We start from the raw sequence: 14497 nt of genomic DNA on the forward strand, positions 1-14497 counted from the left end.
CAACATGCTAATCTGTGGTTGGATTTCTGACAGGACTAACTGTAAATCCTCTTCTACTGTCAATAAGTGTGAGCCATAGCCTTTGATACATATGTACATACAGAAAATGCTGCTTCGCAAAGCCAAGATCGCAGAGCCCTGACGGTGTGGTTGAGTCAAACGTTGAGTATGTTTACATGGGCATTAATACTTTAATACAATTAAGACAATACTCTGATTAAGAGTCTACCATGTAAAAAGCGATTACCCTAATCCGACTAAAGTCATAACTGAACTAAACAGAAATGGAATTAAGGAGTATGGATATATTAGTGGCATTATTGAAGTAAACACCCCAATTAAACTATTACTGACATGCAGGACACACACACATCACGAAATGCGGAAGTTTTTTTCTTTCCATTTGGCGTGCGGTATCAAATTCCATTAAAACAACACTCTTCCACCAGTCCTTACTTCATATTCATGTCAAGTAACCCAGTTTGTCACGGGGGCATGAATGAAAGGTTCATAATTGAAAGTTAAACTGCCCAACTGCAGTTAAAGTAAAAAAATTTAAGATAAAACACAGAAAATTACACGAAACTGCAGGCCAGGTCAGAATAAAAACAAAAAACCCGCCATGTTTAAAATACACAGCCGATGAGCCGAGAGATTACAGCGGTATTACATATACGCATAATAACGAGCTATGGTCGACCCGGGCTCAAACAAACCTTGTCATCGTCTTGATGAACAGTCACAAAGCCAAGAAGTACAGCAGATTTACCCTGTGCCCCTTAGTTTTTTACGAGCCAGTCTGAATCGCGAGCGGTTTCGCTTTCTTCCTTGCGCTCGCCGCGCATCTATATCTGAAATAACAAACTTTTTGGACAAACGCAAGAGTGAAGCGTGAAAAAAAAGGAGAATCCGGAAAAAAAGGAGCACATTATTTCTTCAGCATACGTGAACAAACTGCCTTGTTTTAATTTTTATCATCACCTTTTGGACTATTATGAACTGGGAATGACGGAATGACTCTCTAACAGAGGCTACATGTGCTGCTGAAGATTACAGACACAGATGAGAGGTTAGCTCTGACTGTAGGCTATACTTTGTGTTGTTTTTAAACCTAAAAAAGGACTTAAATGTCTGCTGTGTGTAATTATTCTGTAGTTGGTAACGTATCGGAGACTGTAAGGATCTGTATGTGTTCATATATGTTGCATTTATTTATTTAGTTTATATAATCACAGACGTTACAGTAGGCTATGTCACACTGTCATTGATCTGCAGTTATAATCAAATCCTGTTCATAGAAAAGTTAGAAATAAACATTTTTACAGAAGTGTTTTTGTGTGTAAAGCATCTGTTTTGTGAGAAGTGCTTCTCATATGATATGTAAGTGACCCGTACACCCTTACTGTAGACATTTTCTTGAGCGAAAATTACATCGACTGAAGCTTTCTGTCGTACACCACGCCCACCAAAAGGTTAGCCTTGGTTGTGTGCACGCCAGCCTGATAACGGTGACCCGTACCGAACCGTACCGTACCGTACTGTACCAGTCAGTGGAAACGAGCCACATGTTAACCTAGTCAGTAGTGTCCTCAAAGTAAGTGAAAGATCCAGAAGGGCACTTTTTTGTCAGATGTTCACCGGTTTTACTTTCAATCATTCACCGTCATTTATTTTAAAAAGCACCTGGTCCATTTTATTTGTGTATGTTTTACTCAAATGCATTAATAATTACATGTTACGTTAATCATATTCCCTCTAGTAACGCATAAACATCATCATCATAATTTACTCGAGTGCACGCCTCAAATTCTTGCACCACTTTAATAGGTGCTGGCGCGCCCCACAGTTTGAAAACCCCTGGTATATATAGTAGCATGGGTGTGACGAGACACTAAATTAGGTTCACGAGATAAGATTTAATAATCCTTAATGATGAAATAAATGAATGAAAAATAGATTTTTATTCAACTGAAAAAAAAATCACAAAGTACAAAACTAGTTAGGTGCTTTTTTAAACTCAACTTGTAATAAAGGTGATTTTACTTCTGTTTTAAGGATTTCTATGCTGTAAATGGCATGCAAACACTGCAAAATAATTTGCTTATATATGAATGGAAATGGTGTTTATATAGAATTTTAAATATCAGCCAAATATTTGCTAAGATATGAAGAAAAAATAGATTTTTATTCATTTTTTTAAATAAACTTGTAATGAATGTTATTTTACTTATATTTTAATAAATTTTGCTATAAAAGACATGCAAACACTGCAAGATATTTTGCTATAAACTGACTGGACAAACTCTGAGCTACTGGATGAGAGTATGACGTAAGGACTGATGGGAGAGAGCTGTTTTAATAGAATTTGATACAGCACACCGAATATAAAGAAAACTTGTGGAGTGCTTTACTGACTCAGTAGGTGCAGAGAATAGTGTCAAACAGCCATGTGTGTGTGGAATATCCGGTCACAAAATGCGGCTACAATTCCTACATGGTAATAGTGTGATTTACGCCATTTACAATGCATCTGGAAAGATATTGATAGAGCTTTACATTTTCTAAAAAAAAATTGTATTACAGCCTTATTCCAAACTGGATTAAATTAATTTATTTCCTCAAAATTCTATTTTCAAAGGTTGCTAAGATTTATTTTGTATTTGACACAGTTTTATTTGTGTATCTTCAAATGAATAGAAATGAATAAGTTTGTTTATGTCCTTTTTTCCTGTTTAGAATATGACTGAGCCTTTAATTGTCATTTATAAGGGATTTATAAAGCATAAATAGTCCTCACTTTAGATTAAAACACTGCTTTAAGTTGAGTTAATAAAGCATTTATTAACATAATAATTAACTATTAATATACATCTGAATAATAAGAATTGTAGATGTTAATTTGAATAGTTTATTAATCATTTACTAACTCATGCTGAATGTTCTTTGAAAAACACCAACTTTTCTAAATCACTGCTTTGTAAATAATGCGATACTTTATTTAGTAAAGAAAAATTATTATTTACAAAGTATTAAAGTACAATCATAAGCACATAATAAATGTGCTTATAAGTCAAGAATACAGCATTTGTAGCTGCAGTTATAAACTGCTTTATTAACATTTATTAACGTAGAGTTAATGGTTAATAAATAATGAATTCACTATTTCTTTAATAAACGGTTTATAGTGTGTAGTTATTATAAAGTGTTACCAGTAAGGCTAATAAACAGATTATTTCATGACAAATTATTTACAATGCAAAAGAAATAACATGGAAAGCACTCTTTCCACCAACTAGTCCATCTGCAGGCAGTGAAAGCGCTGCAGACTTCAGGGATGTGCATTTTGAAGCTGTGTGCTTTGACATGTTTAAGTTCTGGTTTGAGTCTTTGAGTCGTCTTTTGGCTTGTTTGAGTTAATACTGCTCCGGTGTTTGAAGATAAACATACCAGAGCACGACTGCCTTCACAGCAACAACACTTCGGCAGGCTGTCACGAGTTCGGCTTTAAAAATACATCTCTCACCAGGCATTGTGCCATTTGTGAACATGGAAACCTCCATCTCAAACACCTTATCATCACATTGTGTGGGTCATGTTTCATCACCACCCTTTTGTATATATTAAAAGTGTGTTCATGTTCTCATGTGGCTCATTAAATAGTTATTATTGTTATTATTTTTATTATTATTATAAGCTCACAAGTTTTCATTCATTCATATTCCTTTGGCTTAGTCCCTTTATTCATTAGGGATCGGCACAGCGGAATAAAGCGCTAACTTTTGCAGCATATGTTTTACATAGTGGATACCCTTCCAGCTACAATCCAGTACTGGAAAACACCCGTACACTCTTATTCACACACATACACTACTACCAATTTAGTTTATTCAATTTACCTGTACCGCATGTCCTGGATGAAACCACAACAACACGGTGAGAACATGCAAACTCCACATAGAAATGCCAACTGGCCCAGCCGGGACTCGAACCAGCAACCTTCTTGCTGGGAGCCACCATGTCGCACTCAATTTTGTCATCTATAAATGCCTTTGCTGTTTAAAAATGGAGGGGTTCTGATTGGCTGTCAGTGTCTTATTTTCTTATGTAATAAGCACATGCAGGAGATTACCTAGGAATTGCTTGACAAACAAAATCTACAAGAGTATTGCCTTTGATTAGTTGTCCTATTGACCTTTTTTACATATGAGTGCCTGCAGCCATTAGAATCTTTTTGGCTCAACACATCCAGTCTCATTGACTTCTATTGATTTTTAGACAGCTTGTTATGCGGATTGATGTTGCAAACTGATATTCTCTTAATTTTTTGTATATTCGTGAACACACTTGTTTGTATAGCAAGTAGCTTGACCGTTTATTATTTCTAGTCATTTCAGGCAACTGAATCAGATGTTCTAATTTTTCCCTAGGTTTTATGACACTTAATAGGTAATTATTACTCTTTATTTAAGAGAATCATTTAAGGATGTTGCATATTATTCGCTTATCTTAAGTAAATGAAAGAGTTACGTGTTTCAGGACATAAGAGCAAGTAATAACATAGCCTATTTCGTTGCACTCAGTAGATATCCGCTTATAAAGCTCTACATTTAAAATTTCATTTTTACATATGTATGTATATCTGGTCATTTTCTGGGCCTAGGGGACGTTGGAAAGTTGCACTTTTGGTGATATAAGTGTGCTCACGCTACGCTTGGCAAACTGCACATCAAGAGAGTGACAAGTTTAGCTGCTGTGGCGTTTTCCATACAGTCTCCCACAGTCTGTTTACCAGACACATGTTGGAGTTCCCTTATGAAGGGGAACATCGTGGTTACATCTGTAACCCATGTTCCCTGAATGGGGAACGGCGACATGCTTCTTCACTGCCACAGCACCTGAGTCTACAGCTGTTAGCTGAGTGATTGGCTATTCAGCAGGCAAATTCTTGTGAGCGAGCTCCACAGCAGACTGATATAGTGCTGATGACTCATCAAGATCAGCTGTGGAGCTGAAGCTCCGTCATTTGGCATTCATTGGCCCATTTTCTTACTCTTCAGTGTGATAGGTCGTACTCCCATACCCTACGCCTATAGACACGTCTCCATTCTCTTTTCAGGGAACGTGGGCTACAGAGGTAACCAGAACGTTCTGTGATCAGTAGTAAAGTTTTGTGAAAATTTTTTCGATGTGAGCTTGGAGTAAAAGCGAGTTATTAAATGTGGTATTTTCACCTGCAGCATTTACTACACAGAGCCGTAGTTCACTGAGAAGCTACGCAAAAGCTGTCATTAATGCAAAATGATTATCTCAATGTCATCCATTTAAATTGATTTCGATTTTAAACACGATTTTGTGTAGCTTGTCAGTGAACTAAGTGAGACTAATGCTGGAGCACATGCAGGAGATTACCTAGGAATTGCTTTACAAACAAAATCTACAAGAGTATTGCCTTTGATTAGTTGTCCTATTGACCTTTTTTACATATGAGTGCCTGCAGCCATTGAAATCTTTTTGGCTCAAGACATCCAGTCTCATTGACTTCTATTGATTTTTAGACAGCTTGTTATGCTGATTGATGTTGCAAACTGATATTTTCTTAATTTTTGGTATATTCGTGAACACACTTGTTTGTATAGCAAGTAGCTTGACCGTTTATTATTTCTAGTCATTTCAGGCATCTGAATCAGATGTTCTAAAACAATCGCAAAAACAAGCACTCTTGCGCACTGCAGAATAAGGTCAATAAACAGTACAGAATATTGACATTGTCCCAAAGGAAATTAAATATTTTCTTAACAAATCCTGTAATTCAGGTTTCACAAAGTGAACCTATTACTAGGGATATAGTGTTGTTCTTCATCAGGGGCCACTTAAATACAGTATTATTTTATTTTTAAATTTTATTTTTTTAAATATATATAGTTCTTTTTTAGGAGGGTTCAACCTTTAATGGATAGAATTGTTCAGGGAATGGACAGTAAATAGTTTGGAGCAGAGAGAGGGAAAGGGTCGGCAAAGGACCTCAAGCCGGGAATAGAACTCAGGTCGCCATGAGCACCATGTGCACTTAACCACTAGGCTAATAAAAAGGTTTTGATTAAAAAGCCAGCACTGACATAAGTATTAAGGTGGCAACAAAAAACATATTTTCCATTCACATTATTTTTAAGCTACTATTGTTTTGGGTGAGGAGATATTGTCATGACTTAACCCCAGTGGTAAAAATTTTTCAAGTTTAGCTTGCCTTGACCCATTTATTCGTTGCTACCCTGCTGAGAGCTCAGATCTTTTACTTAGAGGCATCTCCACATGAATTAAAAACGGAATCCGTTAGCTTCCTATTTCTGCTCTCATTTTGGCTAAATTTAATCCCAATCAAATTGGATTTTCCTTTTCAAATGCTAAGCTTCAATGCCACTTAAAACTATTGCAATATCCAGACTTTTCCATATATTTGCATTGTAATGTGTTGATTTATTAATCTAATGTATGAACGCAACATATAAGCTCACAAATAGAACAGTGACTTGAGATTTGCTCATGCATTATTCACTCCTTAAACCACAGAAAATTCACCCCCTAAACCGCCTCCGAAATACTTGGCAATTTTCCCAAAAATTAGAGTCTAAGCCAGATTGAAAAAATAATTGTAATTAATTATTTTTTCTCTGAATAAATATCAACTGGATGTGTTTTTGCATTCTACACTCTCAGAAATAAAGGTACACAAGCTGTGAGTGGGGTGGTACCTTTTCAAAAGGTACAACTTTGTACCTAAAAAGTCCATATTAATACCTCAAGGGTACATATTGGTACCCAAAAGTAAAAAAGTGTTTTCTCTTATCCTTCTTTGTTTTGCCGCTGCTCTTGCATTGGCAATAAAATTATTATGCTGCGTCCTTGGTTTGGACAGTGAAAGACTTTTTGTTCATCAGAATCTACACTACCTGACAAATCTTGTCATCGATCCCAGTTGTAAGAGCAACAAATAATAACTTGACTTCTAGTTGATCATTAGGAAAAGTGGCAGAAGGTATTTTTATCTAATGAATCATCTGTTGAACTGCATCCCAATCACCACATATACTGTAGAAGACCTATTGGAACCAGCATGGACCCAAGATTCTCACAGAAATCAGTCAAGTTTGGTGAAGGCAAAATCATGGTTTGGGGTTACATTCAGTATGGGGCGTGCAAGAGATCTGCAGAGTGGATAGCAACATCAACAGCCTGAGGAATCAAGACATTGTCTTGCCCATTACAATACAAAACCACAGGAGAGGGCAAATTCTTCAGCAGGATAGCGCTCCTTCTCACACTTCAGCCTCCACATCAAAGTACCTGAAAGCAAAGAAGGTGAAGGTGCTCCAGGATTGGCCAGCCCATTCACCAGACATGAACATTATTGAGTATGTCTGGGGTAAGATGAAAGAGGAGGCTTTGAAGATACCCAAAGAATCTTGATGAACTCTGGGACTCCTGCAAGAACACTTTCTTTGCCATTCCTGATGACTTTATTAATAAGTTATTGGAGTCATTGCAGAGATGTATGGATGCAGTCCTTTAAGCTCATGCGAGTCATACACAATATTCATTCTGTTTCCACTGCAGCATGACTTTATATTCTATTCTGGACATTTTTTCTGTTAAGTGACCTGACTTTTGTCCTTTTTGTTGCTCCAAGATCAAATGAAAATCTATAATTTTACCACACAATAATAATAATAATAATGCATTTTGTTTATGATGTGCTTTTCTAAGACCCAAAGTGCTTACAAGAAATTAAAAAACAACAAAGCACAGTAAAACAATAAAAAATTAAATAATAAGAACGGTAAGATTAAAAAAGATATCACAAATTAAAAACAGTCCTAAAAAGATAAGTTTGAAGTAGCTTCTTAAAACCGCCCAAGGAACCAACATTCCTTATATGTGTGGGAAGAGCATTCCAATGTTTGGGGTGCGCGGTAAGAGCATGCCTTACCTCCCATGGTGCTGAGTTTGCAACGAGGCTGAGGACCTGAGGCAGAGCGTAGACAGCGAGAGGCAGAGGAAATGGATGTCAAGTCACAAGTGTAACCCGGAGCTTTGTATGTTAAAATTAATGTCTTAAAATCAGTACAAGAATTGACGGGCAGCCTGTAAAGCTGTTGGAGTACAGAAGCGATGCGAGACCGAGATGAAGTGTGTGTCAACACACGTGCAGCAAAATTTTGTATGTATTGTAAAATCTTGAGAGAATTAGCTGGTAACTAAACAGAGAATTGCAAAAACCCAAACGAGACGTGATAAAAGTATGGAAAAGTCTTTCAGCATAGGGCCTCGAGAGGAAAGGACAAATGCAGGCTAAATTTCGAAGATGATAAAAGGCCGTTTTTGGTAAATGTTTAAAATGAGGCTTCATACTAGCATAATTACAGACACAAGCATAATTAGTGCAATATCTCAGTTGGTTCTTATTGATTATGGTCAAATCAGACTGAACTGCCATATGTTTTGAATTATTAACGCATAACATACACTGTAAAAAATGCAGGGTTCCACAAAATTCATTCATGTTGTCCCAACACAAATCAATTAAGTTAACTTAACACTTTTAACAAATTTATGTGGATTGAACATTAAAAAATTAAGTTGTCCCAATTAAATTTCAAGAATTGTGTTGTTTCAGCGGATTTTAAATAAGTAGTTTGAACAAGTAAAAAAAAACTTTTTTTAGTGTATTGTGATAAATTTAGCTAAAGAGCGGATGAGTTGTGCACCATCAGATAAAGCACAATTTCTAGAAACGTTGAATAAAATATCTCCATGCAGCAGAAATCTGCATGTGTAGTCAATTCGTAATTTTTGACATATTGGATTAATATTTCTGGAGTTGATAACGAGGCACAGTGTCCGTTTTAAAGGATGCATTAAACGTTTCTTTTCACCTCCTTTAATTGCCCACAATCTTTTGTCAGCAATCTGATATCCTGAAAAATGGCAAAAAATGAGTCATGAATAACATTCATGTTTATATAAGCGAACACTTAACACTGATGAACACTTCCCATGGTGTAAATTAGTGGAGCATATTCATCAAATATATTTTCTTACACTGTTTTTCATTAGTATATCATCATTTAATATATTCATTTACTTTGGATGTGTATTTTTATTAATCTATTTCTATAGTATTGTTACAGTAATAAAATTACAAAGGAATAATAGTATTTTTATGCAGCTATTGGAAAAATAAAGAACATATTAACGTGTTGCTAGCCTGGGGCAAAAACTTTAATGAAATAGTGTAGCCATATCGGCTTTCTTCAAGCCTTTATTCCATTATTCAGTGCTAAGGAGTTGTCTGACCTAGAAATACTGAAATAGTTCAACTACTTCAAGTTGGAGGCTCAACAAAATGAATTTTGGCAAGATCTGTAACAGTATAGTATAGACAGGGGGGTTTTGTGGCCCTTTAAGATTCAGTTGCGTTGTGCTGTGGCACATTTGCTATTTACATGGTGGACTTTGTCAGTGGAAAAACTGAACTCTTCACTAGTGAGAAAACAGACCATCTGCAGTGTGAGCCTCCTCCATTTGGCCTCTTTACTTTCTCTTTACTTTTACTCTTCTTTACTCTCATGGAGTAAACTCACTTCACTGAAGGCATTCATTAGCCTACATATTTAATTTGGTTTGTGTATTAAGCAATGTGAAACCCTAAGACCAGATTTTGGTCGGTCAATGGCACGGCCTATTTTAGTTCCTCAAAATAGCAACATGCCAGCAATGCGCCTTAACACACCTCCTTTTTAGACCAGCACGCCCATAAGTCAACAAAGTGGCGCAAATGGATTTGCTATTTAAACAACGTGACCCAAATGTAAAAACTAGTGTTGTGCTAATCTGAAAACAGCTAGAAATTGTGCCAAACACGTTTTGCGTCTTATTATGTAGTGTATGATAGGGCCCAGAGTGTTGATCTCGTAGAACAGGGATCACCAAACTTGTTCCTGGAGGTCCGGTGTCCTGCAGATTTTAGCTCCAACCCTTATCAAACACGCCTGAACAAGCTAATCAAGGTCTTACTAGGTATACTTGAAACACCCAGGCAAGTGTATTGAGGCAAGTTGGAGCCAAACCCTGCAGGGCACCAGACCTCCAGGAACGAGATTGGTGACCCCTGTCGTAGAAGATCTAGAGTGTCTTCTGTGTGTGCACAAATACATCCCAAGACCAATCACCCTAGTAAAATGGTCAGGGTCAGTCCTGGGAAATTCCCTGGGGGAATAAAAGGCAGGACCATTGCCATAAGGACTGTTTCATAGTGATGATGCACATGTCGTTTGGAGTGACTGGAAGGTTTAGATGCAGGTCACGACAAAAGAATCTCAACGCCGGAATGAAGTAGAGAATATGGATGTTCTCACTATCCACGCTAAAACTGACACATTGTCCTTTAGCGAAATGAGACACAATGTGCTAGTGTTATAATCAAATCCCCCCTTAAAAAACTGTGAACTGTGAATTGAGTACATTCTAATGTTGTGATTCTTTTTGTGATCTTTAAGGCGTGTATTTTTTTGCTGTCATATGAGCTTGTATGCTATTTTTTTCCCTATTGGAAGTAGTAGTACTTGATGCTCCTTTGGTCGTGCCATGTGAGAGGAACTTACAAGTCTCACAAGCTCCTGATCATTTTTAAACATGTCAAAGGAGCTGTCGGCTTGAATTTGTGAGAAGTGTGTGGGTGAGCAATCTGATCTGTCAATCTAATTGAAGTGGACCAATCAGGGAGATAAACTCACTGAAAAGTGAGAGTTGTGTTGGGGTGTGTTATGCATCATGAGTAAAGCCACTTGTACCCGTGCATTAAAAAACATACTGCCACCAAACCATTGTTTAAAGGACTTAGCTTATGATTACAAAGCCAATTTAAGGGAAACTTTGGTACATTGGATATTAACTAATAGCAATCATACAGCGGCTGGATTTTTCTGATGTACTGTTACGAGTTTGCAGCATCAAGTAACGTTTGACTGTTCGAAAAGTAAAAATCCCAATACGTCACATAAGACCTACTGCAGAGAGTCTGTACTTTTCAGAAGTTTGGACAGTCAGTGGTTTGTGATGGTTGATGGAATATTTCAACAGCCTTGGGAAAGATAATCAATGGTTGAATCCAAACACTTCACATGATATCAATCCAAGAGTACAGATCTTTTAGGTAGTAGAGTCCCCATTCTTCCTTCTAAAAGTTTGGTGCCACTTAGAAAAGTTCAATATTTTCTTCATTCAAAATGATTCTGGCAACATCGGCAGATCTATTTTGACCTATTTGTTGCTTTTTTGAGGTAATTGTATGAATTTTATTCCATTCTTCCTGAAAGTTAACATGAATCAGAAGTTAGGATGTAATGATGTACATCCAATTAAAAAGTTCCTGAAGTGAGAAAAAATGTAGGACGGTGTTTTTTTTTTTTTTTTTTTTGAGAATTGATTGGGTTGTTGAAGAATGGGCGTTGCTACCAAAATGGAGGAAGATTGGTGAATGGACAAAAGCAAGGCACACACTGATAGCTCCAACCCAAATACATTCCATGAGACCAGAAGACAAGAAAAGTTGTTGCGATGGGGGAGGAAATTCTTTCATAAAAGATTATAAAGGCAAATTAATTTTTACTAAATAACGAAGGGCAAATGCTGTACATCATACATTGTTTATAACAAGCACTATTACTTACATATAAAAATAGGAAGAATATATTTTAGATAATACATTTCAAATTCTATGCCAAGTTCAATTGTATTTGTTTTTATTACATGAGTCTATCAACCTTATTCTTCACAAACGAGCAGGCGACACCATTTGAATATTTTAGGCTTGAGACTTACAGGCTCATTCACTTTCATTTATTTTTAGATCTTAGCAGCTTGTTATGCTTCTTGACTTTGAAAACAAATATTTTGTTTTATTATATTATTCTGCTTTGTTTGTATAGTCATGAACACACTTGTTTGTAGAGCAAGTAGTTTGACCAATTCCGTTTATTATTTATAGTCATTTCTTCCATAGGGAACTGAATCAGAAGTTCTATAACATCCCAAAAAAAGTTTGCGCTCTTCCGCACTGCAGAATAAGGTCAATAGTATTGTACCCTTTTCTCGATGTGAGCCCCTGACAGTCAGAAATTGACATACCATACCACAGCCAATTCTGTTTTTTCAGTCTTGATGATGTCCACAGCAATTGCGGTTTATGATGCTAGTAAGGATTTAAGAACTTAAAGAGCCCCTATTATGGGTTTTTGAAAATGAGCTTCGATGTAGTGTGTAACACAGCTCTAAGTGAATAAAAACATCCGGCTAAGGTTTAAATCTAAAGGTGCACTGTGTTAAAAACTATTGATTCTTTAGTGATATTGTTGACTCAGAGTCGAATAAATGAATCGAGTTGGGTTCGTATATTTAGTTTGATCGCATCAACTTCAACACGGTACATCACCAAATATGTAGTTCCAGTTCTGGTAAAATGTGAACGCCCTTTCACTTCAGACTCTAGCAGAGGTGCGGGGAATCACAGGACTGATTATGACGCGAAGATGACGCGGTAAAATCGATCACGTATCGATTTTAGATCAGTGCTTGTACTGTATCTCTCAGATTAAATCTGTATGAGGCTGTTCACATATCGCGTCCAAAACATCAAAAAAACATAACGCGTGCTTCTTCATTTAACAATTTTAAGTGCGTTTCTGAACTAGTGATCCTCTGCTGTTTGTTGCTATGGCTACCATCAACTGTTCGTCACACACGCGGTCAATTTTCAAAATAGTTCAACTTTTGCCACAGTGTGGATTAATATTGAATGTGTGTCGTTGTTATTACTTGGGGTTGGGGTTAGGAGTAGAGTATATGCTGGTGTTCAACTGCATTGCTTTATTGCATTCCTGCATTGGGCTCTCACATACTTTCTGTTACCTCATACTGTAGCCGTAGTAGGCATTTCTTTCTGTCTCGCACTGAACGCAGTCGACCAATCACAACAAACTGGGTCATCGGACCAATCACTGCAGATTAGCTTCGCACTAAGGATGGGTTTGGGAACAAATGAATCATTGAACGAATCATGTGGGATAATTAGGTAAAGATAAATGCATATTATAAGACAATGTTTTTTGACCGTGCACGCATATCAGAATGTTTTTGGAGACCCCCAAAACCAAAATATGACCCTTTTTAATGCAAAGTAGGGGCTCTTTAAAACCAGCCATAAGGTGTTATAAGATGTGAAAAAATCTACTTTTCAAGCTATTTGGACAAACATATGTGTATATATTGTGTATAGACCATCATATTGGGGTGATATAAACACACCCAGTCTTTTTTTTTTCAATTTAACAACATAAAAACGGTGGACAAATTGGAGCGGTTTTCATGTCAACCGCAACTTTACATAGGAGTGCGGTCCCCCCCGCCCACCGAATTGATTGACAGCTGCGCGAATTAACATGTTCCGGTAGTCACGTGTATATGTCAACAAGACCAGGCAGACATACGCAAAGCAACCGGGAATCAAAGGTCTGTTCTGTTCGCTAGGATCAGCAATCATCATCAAATGTGATTAAGAGTAAGTTTCACATGTTTAAAATGTTTTAAAACAGAGCACGTGTGTAATTAATTACAGCGATTTACTTCAGCTTTACTTCATCAGCACAGCCGCGTGTCAGAACAATTATAAAAGAAGACGCTTCAATCCGGTTTAAATCAGGTTTATTTTGTACATTAGCATAACAGATATCCACACAGCAGCGGAGGTTAGCCTGTATCCTGTCACACTTGAGTGCAAAAACAGTGCTAAGCGCGCTCTGTCTGTCTGCCTGTCTGTGTGTGTGTGTGTCAGCTGCGGTGTGCGTGTGTACCTCTGTGTGTGTGTGTGTGTGTGTGACTCATCAATGCAACTTCACAACAAATTCTGATTAGTAATGATTAGTTCTTACTGTAGTATTTCTCACAAACGCTATGTGAGACCTTCTTCCTTTAAGTCTCTCTGTTGTCTGACGCAGCCGAGGGAGGAGATTAAAGCACACGGGAAGGTACATAGAAACAGTAGGCGGGCAGAACTCGGCTTAAAAGCGCAGTACGACAAGACCACCCCCTGCTGGAAATCAGTATAAAACAGCATCTTGTAAAAGGTATAATGAAAAATCTGATGGGTGTTTTGAGCTGAAACTTTATATACACATTCTAGAGACGCAAAAGACTTATATTAAATCTGAAAAAAGGGGTAACCTAGGTGCCCTTTAATAGATGTACTATATACATAAAAGGCCTTTGAAGTTGCACAATAATGTCGTTTTTACATAAGATCTTATTGGGTGTGCGGGATGTCAAACAATCTGATTGGACAAGTTGTAAAGGACTGACAAAAGTATGACGATGTTTACCCACCCCATTGATTATGTTCAATACTCCACCAGCACAACCTCCCCTTCTCCACTCGAATGACTTTCTC

At 37.1% G+C, this 14497-nt stretch overlaps 1 protein-coding gene across 4 annotated transcripts in view; it reads left to right on the plus strand.

Moving 5' to 3' along the window:
* The window catches only part of pam (peptidylglycine alpha-amidating monooxygenase), a 97858-nt gene that overhangs the window by 56268 nt on the left and 27093 nt on the right, over positions 1-14497 (plus strand). The window lies entirely within an intron of this gene.

Source organism: Danio rerio, chromosome 10 (genome assembly GCF_049306965.1).
Source record: "Danio rerio strain Tuebingen ecotype United States chromosome 10, GRCz12tu, whole genome shotgun sequence".
Lineage (NCBI taxonomy): Eukaryota > Metazoa > Chordata > Actinopteri > Cypriniformes > Danionidae > Danio > Danio rerio.